This window comes from Cololabis saira, chromosome 8, assembly GCF_033807715.1.
Source record: "Cololabis saira isolate AMF1-May2022 chromosome 8, fColSai1.1, whole genome shotgun sequence".
In the NCBI taxonomy this organism is placed as follows: domain Eukaryota; kingdom Metazoa; phylum Chordata; class Actinopteri; order Beloniformes; family Belonidae; genus Cololabis; species Cololabis saira.
The window spans coordinates 18213918-18226438 of NC_084594.1; the positions used below are offsets into that span (position 1 = coordinate 18213918).

Below are 12521 nucleotides of genomic sequence, written 5' to 3' on the forward strand. Positions count from 1 at the left end.
CAGAAGCATCCAAAACCTGTGGTCGCTCAGCACTCATGCATCGCGCCGCATGCAGAAGGCTTTCAAGTTGCGCTGCAGAACTGGAGGGGAAAAAGCATATAAAACCTACATATATCTATACATACAGCGTGCACATCTTCGGTTTCCTCTTCCACCATGGATGGCACTTTGGGAAGCCTTCTTCATATTTCAGCAGTGCATAGGCTGAGGAAGCGCGGGGCCCGGCTCCGTCGGTCCATCTGGGTCAACAAGGTGCTGCAACCCTGCAACTCCGTGGGGAATTTCATCATCTGATATCGGAGCTCTGTTTTGACGATGCTTGGTACCTGGTGTGTCAGTGGTGTTCACTGGAGACAGACTACAGCGCTTACCGGGAGCAACAGCTCGACGATAGTTGCTGTTGATCCGAGGACCAAGGAGACATTAATCTGACTCTTGTCTTGTCTATGCGGAAATAACGCGGAAATATGAAAAAGGCTTCCACAGTGCGATCCGTGGTGAAAGAGGAAACCCAAGACGCTGCATATATGTAGGTTTTAAATGCTTTTTCCCTCCAGTTCTGCAGCGCACATAGATAGATAGATAGATAGATAGATAGATAGATAGATAGATAGATAGATAGATAGATAGATAGATAGATAGATAGATAGATAGATAGATAGATAGATAGATAGATAGATAGATAGATAGATAGATAGATAGATAGATAGATAGATAGGAAAAGTAAAAACTAAAGTTTTGCAGTTCTGTCTGTTATTAACGTTTGAATGCCGGATTTACTGCAAAAGATGATTGTACCATGTTACCACACGGAGGCAGAAATGCTCAATGTTTGAGAAATACTACCACTGTTATCAGAGCTGCCCTTTGTACAACCTCTACACGCATTTAAAGCAGCACAATGTACATCAACTTCCAACAGGTTTAATGACACCTCTGTCATGGTCTGAGGGGTCTGTATCGCCTTCACTGGCACTATGTAACTTTGAGGTGCATGGTAGGAACACTTCCACACTACTGGCAAAGCACTACCGCTTTTGTCCAAAGGAGCCGCCAAACTCAACAAAAGCTGAAAGTTATCTCGTGCTGCTTTAATCTTTACATATTTGGTTTACTCTGTTGATGCTAGCGACAATTTTTGTTGACTAAATCAGCCGAACAGAGCCCGGATAGCTCAGTCGGTAGAGCATCAGACTTTTAATCTGAGGGTCCAGGGTTCAAGTCCCTGTTCGGGCGTCAGTTTTATAGTGGCTATAGAGGTGGGCTACAGTCTGGAGGCATGGAGGAGCACGGATTGCAAGCAAGGTGAACCAGGGGCCCGGAGCAAGACCCCAAAAACCTTACTGTGCATTCACACCAGAAGCATCCAAAACCTGTGGTCGCTCAGCACTCCTGCATCGCGCCGCATGCAGAAGGCTTTCAAGTTGCGCTGCAGAACTGGAGGGGAAAAAGCATATAAAACCTACATATATCTATACATACAGCGTGCACATCTTCGGTTTCCTCTTCCACCATGGATGGCACTTTGGGAAGCCTTCTTCATATTTCAGCAGTGCATAGGCTGAGGAAGCGCGGGGCCCGGCTCCGTCGGTCCATCTGGGTCAACAAGGTGCTGCAACCCTGCAACTCCGTGGGGAATTTCATCATCTGATATCGGAGCTCTGTTTTGACGATGCTTGGTACCTGGTGTGTCAGTGGTGTTCACTGGAGACAGACTACAGCGCTTACCGGGAGCAACAGCTCGACGATAGTTGCTGTTGATCCGAGGACCAAGGAGACATTAATCTGACTCTTGTCTTGTCTATGCGGAAATAACGCGGAAATATGAAAAAGGCTTCCACAGTGCGATCCGTGGTGAAAGAGGAAACCCAAGACGCTGCATATATGTAGGTTTTAAATGCTTTTTCCCTCCAGTTCTGCAGCGCACATAGATAGATAGATAGATAGGAAAAGTAAAAACTAAAGTTTTGCAGTTCTGTCTGTTATTAACGTTTGAATGCCGGATTTACTGCAAAAGATGATTGTACCATGTTACCACACGGAGGCAGAAATGCTCAATGTTTGAGAAATACTACCACTGTTATCAGAGCTGCCCTTTGTACAACCTCTACACGCATTTAAAGCAGCACAATGTACATCAACTTCCAACAGGTTTAATGACACCTCTGTCATGGTCTGAGGGGTCTGTATCGCCTTCACTGGCACTATGTAACTTTGAGGTGCATGGTAGGAACACTTCCACACTACTGGCAAAGCACTACCGCTTTTGTCCAAAGGAGCCGCCAAACTCAACAAAAGCTGAAAGTTATCTCGTGCTGCTTTAATCTTTACATATTTGGTTTACTCTGTTGATGCTAGCGACAATTTTTGTTGACTAAATCAGCCGAACAGAGCCCGGATAGCTCAGTCGGTAGAGCATCAGACTTTTAATCTGAGGGTCCAGGGTTCAAGTCCCTGTTCGGGCGTCAGTTTTATAGTGGCTATAGAGGTGGGCTACAGTCTGGAGGCATGGAGGAGCACGGATTGCAAGCAAGGTGAACCAGGGGCCCGGAGCAAGACCCCAAAAACCTTACTGTGCATTCACACCAGAAGCATCCAAAACCTGTGGTCGCTCAGCACTCCTGCATCGCGCCGCATGCAGAAGGCTTTCAAGTTGCGCTGCAGAACTGGAGGGGAAAAAGCATATAAAACCTACATATATCTATACATACAGCGTGCACATCTTCGGTTTCCTCTTCCACCATGGATGGCACTTTGGGAAGCCTTCTTCATATTTCAGCAGTGCATAGGCTGAGGAAGCGCGGGGCCCGGCTCCGTCGGTCCATCTGGGTCAACAAGGTGCTGCAACCCTGCAACTCCGTGGGGAATTTCATCATCTGATATCGGAGCTCTGTTTTGACGATGCTTGGTACCTGGTGTGTCAGTGGTGTTCACTGGAGACAGACTACAGCGCTTACCGGGAGCAACAGCTCGACGATAGTTGCTGTTGATCCGAGGACCAAGGAGACATTAATCTGACTCTTGTCTTGTCTATGCGGAAATAACGCGGAAATATGAAAAAGGCTTCCACAGTGCGATCCGTGGTGAAAGAGGAAACCCAAGACGCTGCATATATGTAGGTTTTAAATGCTTTTTCCCTCCAGTTCTGCAGCGCACATAGATAGATAGATAGATAGATAGATAGATAGATAGATAGATAGATAGATAGATAGATAGATAGATAGATAGATAGATAGATAGATAGATAGATAGATAGATAGATAGATAGATAGATAGATAGATAGATAGATAGATAGATAGGAAAAGTAAAAACTACAGTTTTGCAGTTCTGTCTGTTATTAACGTTTGAATGCCGGATTTACTGCAAAAGATGATTGTACCATGTTACCACACGGAGGCAGAAATGCTCAATGTTTGAGAAATACTACCACTGTTATCAGAGCTGCCCTTTGTACAACCTCTACACGCATTTAAAGCAGCACAATGTACATCAACTTCCAACAGGTTTAATGACACCTCTGTCATGGTCTGAGGGGTCTGTATCGCCTTCACTGGCACTATGTAACTTTGAGGTGCATGGTAGGAACACTTCCACACTACTGGCAAAGCACTACCGCTTTTGTCCAAAGGAGCCGCCAAACTCGACAAAAGCTGAAAGTTATCTGGTGCTGCTTTAAGTCTTTACATATTTGGTTCACTCTGTTGATGCTAGCGCCAATTTTTGTCGACTAAATCAGCCGAACAGAGCCCGGATAGCTCAGTCGGTAGAGCATCAGACTTTTAATCTGAGGGTCCAGGGTTCAAGTCCCTGTTCGGGCGTCAGTTTTATAGTGGCTATAGAGGTGGGCTACAGTCTGGAGGCATGGAGGAGCACGGATTGCAAGCAAGGTGAACCAGGGGCCCGGAGCAAGACCCCAAAAACCTTACTGTGCATTCACACCAGAAGCATCCAAAACCTGTGGTCGCTCAGCACTCCTGCATCGCGCCGCATGCAGAAGGCTTTCAAGTTGCGCTGCAGAACTGGAGGGGAAAAAGCATATAAAACCTACATATATCTATACATACAGCGTGCACATCTTCGGTTTCCTCTTCCACCATGGATGGCACTTTGGGAAGCCTTCTTCATATTTCAGCAGTGTACAGGCTGAGGAAGCGCGGGGCCCGGCTCCGTCGGTCCATCTGGGTCAACAAGGTGCTGCAACCCTGCAACTCCGTGGGGAATTTCATCATCTGATATCGGAGCTCCGTTTTGACGATGCTTGGTACCTGGTGTGTCAGTGGTGTTCACTGGAGACAGACTACAGCGCTTACCGGGAGCAACAGCTCGACGATAGTTGCTGTTGATCCGAGGACCAAGGAGACATTAATCTGACTCTTGTCTTGTCTATGCGGAAATAACGCGGAAATATTAAAAAAAGGCTTCCACAGTGCGATCCGTGGTGAAAGAGGAAACCCAAGACGCTGCATATATGTAGGTTTTAAATGCTTTTTCCCTCCAGTTCTGCAGCGCACATAGATAGATAGATAGATAGATAGATAGATAGATAGATAGATAGATAGATAGATAGATAGATAGATAGATAGATAGATAGATAGATAGATAGATAGATAGATAGATAGATAGATAGATAGATAGATAGATAGATAGATAGGAAAAGTAAAAACTACAGTTTTGCAGTTCTGTCTGTTATTAACGTTTGAATGCCGGATTTACTGCAAAAGATGATTGTACCATGTTACCACACGGAGGCAGAAATGCTCAATGTTTGAGAAATACTACCACTGTTATCAGAGCTGCCCTTTGTACAACCTCTACACGCATTTAAAGCAGCACAATGTACATCAACTTCCAACAGGTTTAATGACACCTCTGTCATGGTCTGAGGGGTCTGTATCGCCTTCACTGGCACTATGTAACTTTGAGGTGCATGGTAGGAACACTTCCACACTACTGGCAAAGCACTACCGCTTTTGTCCAAAGGAGCCGCCAAACTCGACAAAAGCTGAAAGTTATCTCGTGCTGCTTTAAGTCTTTACATATTTGGTTCACTCTGTTGATGCTAGCGCCAATTTTTGTCGACTAAATCAGCCGAACAGAGCCCGGATAGCTCAGTCGGTAGAGCATCAGACTTTTAATCTGAGGGTCCAGGGTTCATGTCCCTGTTCGGGCGTCAGTTTTATAGTGGCTATAGAGGTGGGCTACAGTCTGGAGGCATGGAGGAGCACGGATTGCAAGCAAGGTGAACCAGGGGCCCGGAGCAAGACCCCAAAAACCTTACTGTGCATTCACACCAGAAGCATCCAAAACCTGTGGTCGCTCAGCACTCCTGCATCGCGCCGCATGTAGAAGGCTTTCAAGTTGCGCTGCAGAACTGGAGGGGAAAAAGCATATAAAACCTACATATATCTATACATACAGCGTGCACATCTTCGGTTTCCTCTTCCACCATGGATGGCACTTTGGGAAGCCTTCTTCATATTTCAGCAGTGCATAGGCTGAGGAAGCGCGGGGCCCGGCTCCGTCGGTCCATCTGGGTCAACAAGGTGCTGCAACCCTGCAACTCCGTGGGGAATTTCATCATCTGATATCGGAGCTCCGTTTTGACGATGCTTGGTACCTGGTGTGTCAGTGGTGTTCACTGGAGACAGACTACAGCGCTTACCGGGAGCAACAGCTCGACGATAGTTGCTGTTGATCCGAGGACCAAGGAGACATTAATCTGACTCTTGTCTTGTCTATGCGGAAATAACGCGGAAATATTAAAAAAAGGCTTCCACAGTGCTATCCGTGGTGAAAGAAGAAACCCAAGACGCTGCATATATGTAGGTTTTAAATGCTTTTTCCCTCCAGTTCTGCAGCGCACATAGATAGATAGATAGATAGATAGATAGATAGATATATAGATAGATAGATAGATAGATAGATAGATAGATAGATAGATAGATAGATAGATAGATAGATAGATAGATAGATAGATAGATAGATAGATAGATAGATAGATAGATAGATAGATAGATAGATAGATAGATAGATAGGAAAAGTAAAAACTACAGTTTTGCAGTTCTGTCTGTTATTAACGTTTGAATGCCGGATTTACTGCAAAAGATGATTGTACCATGTTACCACACGGAGGCAGAAATGCTCAATGTTTGAGAAATACTACCACTGTTATCAGAGCTGCCCTTTGTACAACCTCTGCACGCATTTAAAGCAGCACAATGTACATCAACTTCCAACAGGTTTAATGACACATCTGTCATGGTCTGAGGGGTCTGTATCGCCTTCACTGGCACTATGTAACTTTGAGGTGCATGGTAGGAACACTTCCACACTACTGGCAAAGCACTACCGCTTTTGTCCAAAGGAGCCGCCAAACTCAACAAAAGCTGAAAGTTATCTCGTGCTGCTTTAAAGCAGCACAACGTAACTTTCAGCTTTTCTGAGTTTGGCGGCATCTTGTGGACAAAATCGGTAGTGTTTTACCAGAAAGAACACTACGTTTCCCATGAGCACCAGCGCTTACTGCCGGAAAACTCCTGTCCCTTCGCTGCATTTGTTTTGATGAGAGAACACGGGACGCTTTTCTGTTTCACCAAGTGAACAGACGGAACGCAAAAAAAAGATGTTAAACTGCTGGAAAGGAACTGGAATTTAGCGGGATACCTTAAACAAGGAAGCCAGGGAGCGGTATATGGAGAAAATAATGATTATTAACGGTCTGGATCCATATCCCTACTGAAGACCCATGTGTTTCAATAAATTTGTATAATAGTACAACATACAGTACATGTTTTGTATCCCTCTTACTTCTCTTTTCTTTTTTTTTTGACTGCTATATTATGGTGAAGATTTTTTTTTCACCACCTGTTGATTTTTTTTTTCCTCGTGAGATTATTTTTTTCCTCTGCAGCTACAAATAAGAGTTAATATTTTTTCCTCAACAAACTAGTTTTATCTGGGGTTAATTGCACCGCAGAGAGCTGGCCAGCAACTGGGTTTAGCTGGAGAAGTGGGGAATAAAACCTGTGTTTTGATCCTCCGACCCGGTCTGTGTGAGTGTTTGTGGTTTAAGGCTGTTTATGGTTCTGCGTTAAATCGACGCAGAGCCTACGGCGTAGGGTACGCGGCGACACGCAGCGTACGTTGCGCGTCGCCACGTACCCTACGCCGTAGGTGTGCGTCGATTTAACGCAGAACCATAAATCAGGCGTTACTGTGTGTTTGGTCGTTACAGCCGCGATCCAAAGCGAGCCGACGACTCTTTCACTCTTTTACTCTGTTATATCAGATACTTGGCCTGCGTGGTTCTGCCTCCGAGCAGACATACCGAGCAGGTAAAAAGTTAAACCATTAGGATCTTTTCCCCACGTCTGTTGTGTGGAGCTGCTGCAGCCACAACGCAGCAACAGCTTCTGCGGAGCTCTGAGCTCCACGCCCTGCCCATTTTCGTCTCGACTGCGAATCGGGAAGGAGGGGGAAGTGACGTATGCCGTAAAGCAGTCAAAGCCGTAACGATTTGTAGTTTTTTAGTGTGGAAGGGTTCCTACCATGCACCTCAAAGTTACATAGTGCCAGTGAAGGCGATACTGACCCCCTCAGACCATGACAGAGGTTCATTAAACCTGTTGGAAGTTGATGTACCATCACAATGACTCTGGAAATATGATATTAAGGTGGAAAAGTTACGTAGTGTCGCTTTAATCTTTACATATTTGGTTTACTCTGTTGATGCTAGCGCCAATTTTTGTTGACTAAATCAGCCGAACAGAGCCCGGATAGCTCAGTCGGTAGAGCACCAGACTTTTAATCTGAGGGTCCAGGGTTCAAGTCCCTGTTCGGGCGTCAGTTTTATAGTGGCTATAGAGGTGGGCTACAGTCTGGAGGCATGGAGGAGCACGGATTGCAAGCAAGTTGAACCAGGGGCCCGGAGCAAGACCCCAAAAACCTTACTGTGCATTCACACCAGAAGCATCCAAAACCTGTGGTCGCTCAGCACTCCTGCATCGCGCCGCATGCAGAAGGCTTTCAAGTTGCGCTGCAGAACTGGAGGGGAAAAAGCATATAAAACCTACATATATCTATACATACAGCGTGCACATCTTCGGTTTCCTCTTCCACCATGGATGGCACTTTGGGAAGCCTTCTTCATATTTCAGCAGTGCACAGGCTGAGGAAGCGCGGGGCCCGGCTCCGTCGGTCCATCTGGGTCAACAAGGTGCTGCAACCCTGCAACTCCGTGGGGAATTTCATCATCTGATATCGGAGCTCCGTTTTGACGATGCTTGGTACCTGGTGTGTCAGTGGTGTTCACTGGAGACAGACTACAGCGCTTACCGGGAGCAACAGCTCGACGATAGTTGCTGTTGATCCGAGGACCAAGGAGACATTAATCTGACTCTTGTCTTGTCTATGCGGAAATAACGCGGAAATATGAAAAAGGCTTCCACAGTGCGATCCGTGGTGAAAGAGGAAACCCAAGACGCTGCATATATGTAGGTTTTAAATGCTTTTTCCCTCCAGTTCTGCAGCGCACATACATAGATAGATAGATAGATAGATAGATAGATAGATAGATAGATAGATAGATAGATAGATAGATAGATAGATAGATAGATAGATAGATAGATAGATAGATAGATAGATAGATAGATAGATAGATAGATAGATAGATAGGAAAAGTAAAAACTACAGTTTTGCAGTTCTGTCTGTTATTAACGTTTGAATGCCGGATTTACTGCAAAAGATGATTGTACCATGTTACCACACGGAGGCAGAAATGCTCAATGTTTGAGAAATACTACCACTGTTATCAGAGCTGCCCTTTGTACAACCTCTACACGCATTTAAAGCAGCACAATGTACATCAACTTCCAACAGGTTTAATGACACCTCTGTCATGGTCTGAGGGGTCTGTATCGCCTTCACTGGCACTATGTAACTTTGAGGTGCATGGTAGGAACACTTCCACACTACTGGCAAAGCACTACCGCTTTTGTCCAAAGGAGCCGCCAAACTCAACAAAAGCTGAAAGTTATCTCGTGCTGCTTTAATCTTTACATATTTGGTTTACTCTGTTGATGCTAGCGACAATTTTTGTTGACTAAATCAGCCGAACAGAGCCCGGATAGCTCAGTCGGTAGAGCATCAGACTTTTAATCTGAGGGTCCAGGGTTCAAGTCCCTGTTCGGGCGTCAGTTTTATAGTGGCTATAGAGGTGGGCTACAGTCTGGAGGCATGGAGGAGCACGGATTGCAAGCAAGGTGAACCAGGGGCCCGGAGCAAGACCCCAAAAACCTTACTGTGCATTCACACCAGAAGCATCCAAAACCTGTGGTCGCTCAGCACTCCTGCATCGCGCCGCATGCAGAAGGCTTTCAAGTTGCGCTGCAGAACTGGAGGGGAAAAAGCATATAAAACCTACATATATCTATACATACAGCGTGCACATCTTCGGTTTCCTCTTCCACCATGGATGGCACTTTGGGAAGCCTTCTTCATATTTCAGCAGGGCATAGGCTGAGGAAGCGCGGGGCCCGGCTCTGTCGGTCCATCTGGGTCAACAAGGTGCTGCAACCCTGCAACTCCGTGGGGAATTTCATCATCTGATATCGGAGCTCTGTTTTGACGATGCTTGGTACCTGGTGTGTCAGTGGTGTTCACTGGAGACAGACTACAGCGCTTACCGGGAGCAACAGCTCGACGATAGTTGCTGTTGATCCGAGGACCAAGGAGACATTAATCTGACTCTTGTCTTGTCTATGCGGAAATAACGCGGAAATATGAAAAAGGCTTCCACAGTGCGATCCGTGGTGAAAGAGGAAACCCAAGACGCTGCATATATGTAGGTTTTAAATGCTTTTTCCCTCCAGTTCTGCAGCGCACATAGATAGATAGATAGATAGATAGATAGATAGATAGATAGATAGATAGATAGATAGATAGATAGATAGATAGATAGATAGATAGATAGATAGATAGATAGATAGATAGATAGATAGATAGATAGATAGATAGATAGATAGATAGATAGATAGATAGATAGATAGATAGATAGATAGATAGGAAAAGTAAAAACTACAGTTTTGCAGTTCTGTCTGTTATTAACGTTTGAATGCCGGATTTACTGCAAAAGATGATTGTACCATGTTACCACACGGAGGCAGAAATGCTCAATGTTTGAGAAATACTACCACTGTTATCAGAGCTGCCCTTTGTACAACCTCTGCACGCATTTAAAGCAGCACAATGTACATCAACTTCCAACAGGTTTAATGACACATCTGTCATGGTCTGAGGGGTCTGTATCGCCTTCACTGGCACTATGTAACTTTGAGGTGCATGGTAGGAACACTTCCACACTACTGGCAAAGCACTACCGCTTTTGTCCAAAGGAGCCGCCAAACTCGACAAAAGCTGAAAGTTATCTCGTGCTGCTTTAAGTCTTTACATATTTGGTTCACTCTGTTGATGCTAGCGCCAATTTTTGTCGACTAAATCAGCCGAACAGAGCCTGGATAGCTCAGTCGGTAGAGCATCAGACTTTTAATCTGAGGGTCCAGGGTTCAAGTCCCTGTTCGGGCGTCAGTTTTATAGTGGCTATAGAGGTGGGCTACAGTCTGGAGGCATGGAGGAGCACGGATTGCAAGCAAGGTGAACCAGGGGCCCGGAGCAAGACCCCAAAAACCTTACTGTGCATTCACACCAGAAGCATCCAAAACCTGTGGTCGCTCAGCACTCCTGCATCGCGCCGCATGCAGAAGGCTTTCAAGTTGCGCTGCAGAACTGGAGGGGAAAAAGCATATAAAACCTACATATATCTATACATACAGCGTGCACATCTTCGGTTTCCTCTTCCACCATGGATGGCACTTTGGGAAGCCTTCTTCATATTTCAGCAGTGCATAGGCTGAGGAAGCGCGGGGCCCGGCTCCGTCGGTCCATCTGGGTCAACAAGGTGCTGCAACCCTGCAACTCCGTGGGGAATTTCATCATCTGATATCGGAGCTCCGTTTTGACGATGCTTGGTACCTGGTGTGTCAGTGGTGTTCACTGGAGACAGACTACAGCGCTTACCGGGAGCAACAGCTCGACGATAGTTGCTGTTGATCCGAGGACCAAGGAGACATTAATCTGACTCTTGTCTTGTCTATGCGGAAATAACGCGGAAATATTAAAAAAAGGCTTCCACAGTGCTATCCGTGGTGAAAGAAGAAACCCAAGACGCTGCATATATGTAGGTTTTAAATGCTTTTTCCCTCCAGTTCTGCAGCGCACATAGATAGATAGATAGATAGATAGATAGATAGATAGATAGATATATAGATAGATAGATAGATAGATAGATAGATAGATAGATAGATAGATAGATAGATAGATAGATAGATAGATAGATAGATAGATAGATAGATAGATAGATAGATAGATAGATAGATAGATAGATAGATAGATAGATAGATAGATAGATAGGAAAAGTAAAAACTACAGTTTTGCAGTTCTGTCTGTTATTAACGTTTGAATGCCGGATTTACTGCAAAAGATGATTGTACCATGTTACCACACGGAGGCAGAAATGCTCAATGTTTGAGAAATACTACCACTGTTATCAGAGCTGCCCTTTGTACAACCTCTGCACGCATTTAAAGCAGCACAATGTACATCAACTTCCAACAGGTTTAATGACACATCTGTCATGGTCTGAGGGGTCTGTATCGCCTTCACTGGCACTATGTAACTTTTAGGTGCATGGTAGGAACACTTCCACACTACTGGCAAAGCACTACCGCTTTTGTCCAAAGGAGCCGCCAAACTCAACAAAAGCTGAAAGTTATCTCGTGCTGCTTTAATCTTTACATATTTGGTTTACTCTGTTGATGCTAGCGCCAATTTTTGTTGACTAAATCAGCCGAACAGAGCCCGGATAGCTCAGTCGGTAGAGCATCAGACTTTTAATCTGAGGGTCCAGGGTTCAAGTCCCTGTTCGGGCGTCAGTTTTATAGTGGCTATAGAGGTGGGCTACAGTCTGGAGGCATGGAGGAGCACGGATTGCAAGCAAGTTGAACCAGGGGCCCGGAGCAAGACCCCAAAAACCTTACTGTGCATTCACACCAGAAGCATCCAAAACCTGTGGTCGCTCAGCACTCCTGCATCGCGCCGCATGCAGAAGGCTTTCAAGTTGCGCTGCAGAACTGGAGGGGAAAAAGCATATAAAACCTACATATATCTATACATACAGCGTGCACATCTTCGGTTTCCTCTTCCACCATGGATGGCACTTTGGGAAGCCTTCTTCATATTTCAGCAGTGCACAGGCTGAGGAAGCGCGGGGCCCGGCTCCGTCGGTCCATCTGGGTCAACAAGGTGCTGCAACCCTGCAACTCCGTGGGGAATTTCATCATCTGATATCGGAGCTCCGTTTTGACGATGCTTGGTACCTGGTGTGTCAGTGGTGTTCACTGGAGACAGACTACAGCGCTTACCGGGAGCAACAGCTCGACGATAGTTGCTGTTGATCCGAGGACCA

At 45.6% G+C, this 12521-nt stretch overlaps 8 non-coding genes across 8 annotated transcripts; all 8 read left to right on the forward strand.

Moving 5' to 3' along the window:
* Positions 1-1163: 1163 nt before the first annotated feature.
* Positions 1164-1236, forward strand: trnak-uuu (transfer RNA lysine (anticodon UUU)). The gene has a single exon. It is a non-coding gene; the product is annotated as a tRNA-Lys (tRNA).
* Positions 1237-2392: 1156 nt separating this feature from the next.
* trnak-uuu (transfer RNA lysine (anticodon UUU)) lies at positions 2393-2465 on the forward strand. The gene has a single exon. It is a non-coding gene; the product is annotated as a tRNA-Lys (tRNA).
* Positions 2466-3746: 1281 nt separating this feature from the next.
* Positions 3747-3819, forward strand: trnak-uuu (transfer RNA lysine (anticodon UUU)). Its single transcript has one exon. It is a non-coding gene; the product is annotated as a tRNA-Lys (tRNA).
* Positions 3820-5098: 1279 nt separating this feature from the next.
* On the forward strand, positions 5099-5171 carry trnak-uuu (transfer RNA lysine (anticodon UUU)). Its single transcript has one exon. It is a non-coding gene; the product is annotated as a tRNA-Lys (tRNA).
* A 2599-nt stretch (positions 5172-7770) lies between these two features.
* trnak-uuu (transfer RNA lysine (anticodon UUU)) lies at positions 7771-7843 on the forward strand. The gene has a single exon. It is a non-coding gene; the product is annotated as a tRNA-Lys (tRNA).
* A 1276-nt stretch (positions 7844-9119) lies between these two features.
* trnak-uuu (transfer RNA lysine (anticodon UUU)) lies at positions 9120-9192 on the forward strand. Its single transcript has one exon. It is a non-coding gene; the product is annotated as a tRNA-Lys (tRNA).
* A 1317-nt stretch (positions 9193-10509) lies between these two features.
* trnak-uuu (transfer RNA lysine (anticodon UUU)) lies at positions 10510-10582 on the forward strand. Its single transcript has one exon. It is a non-coding gene; the product is annotated as a tRNA-Lys (tRNA).
* Positions 10583-11912: 1330 nt separating this feature from the next.
* Positions 11913-11985, forward strand: trnak-uuu (transfer RNA lysine (anticodon UUU)). The gene has a single exon. It is a non-coding gene; the product is annotated as a tRNA-Lys (tRNA).
* The last annotated feature ends 536 nt before the right edge of the window (positions 11986-12521 follow it).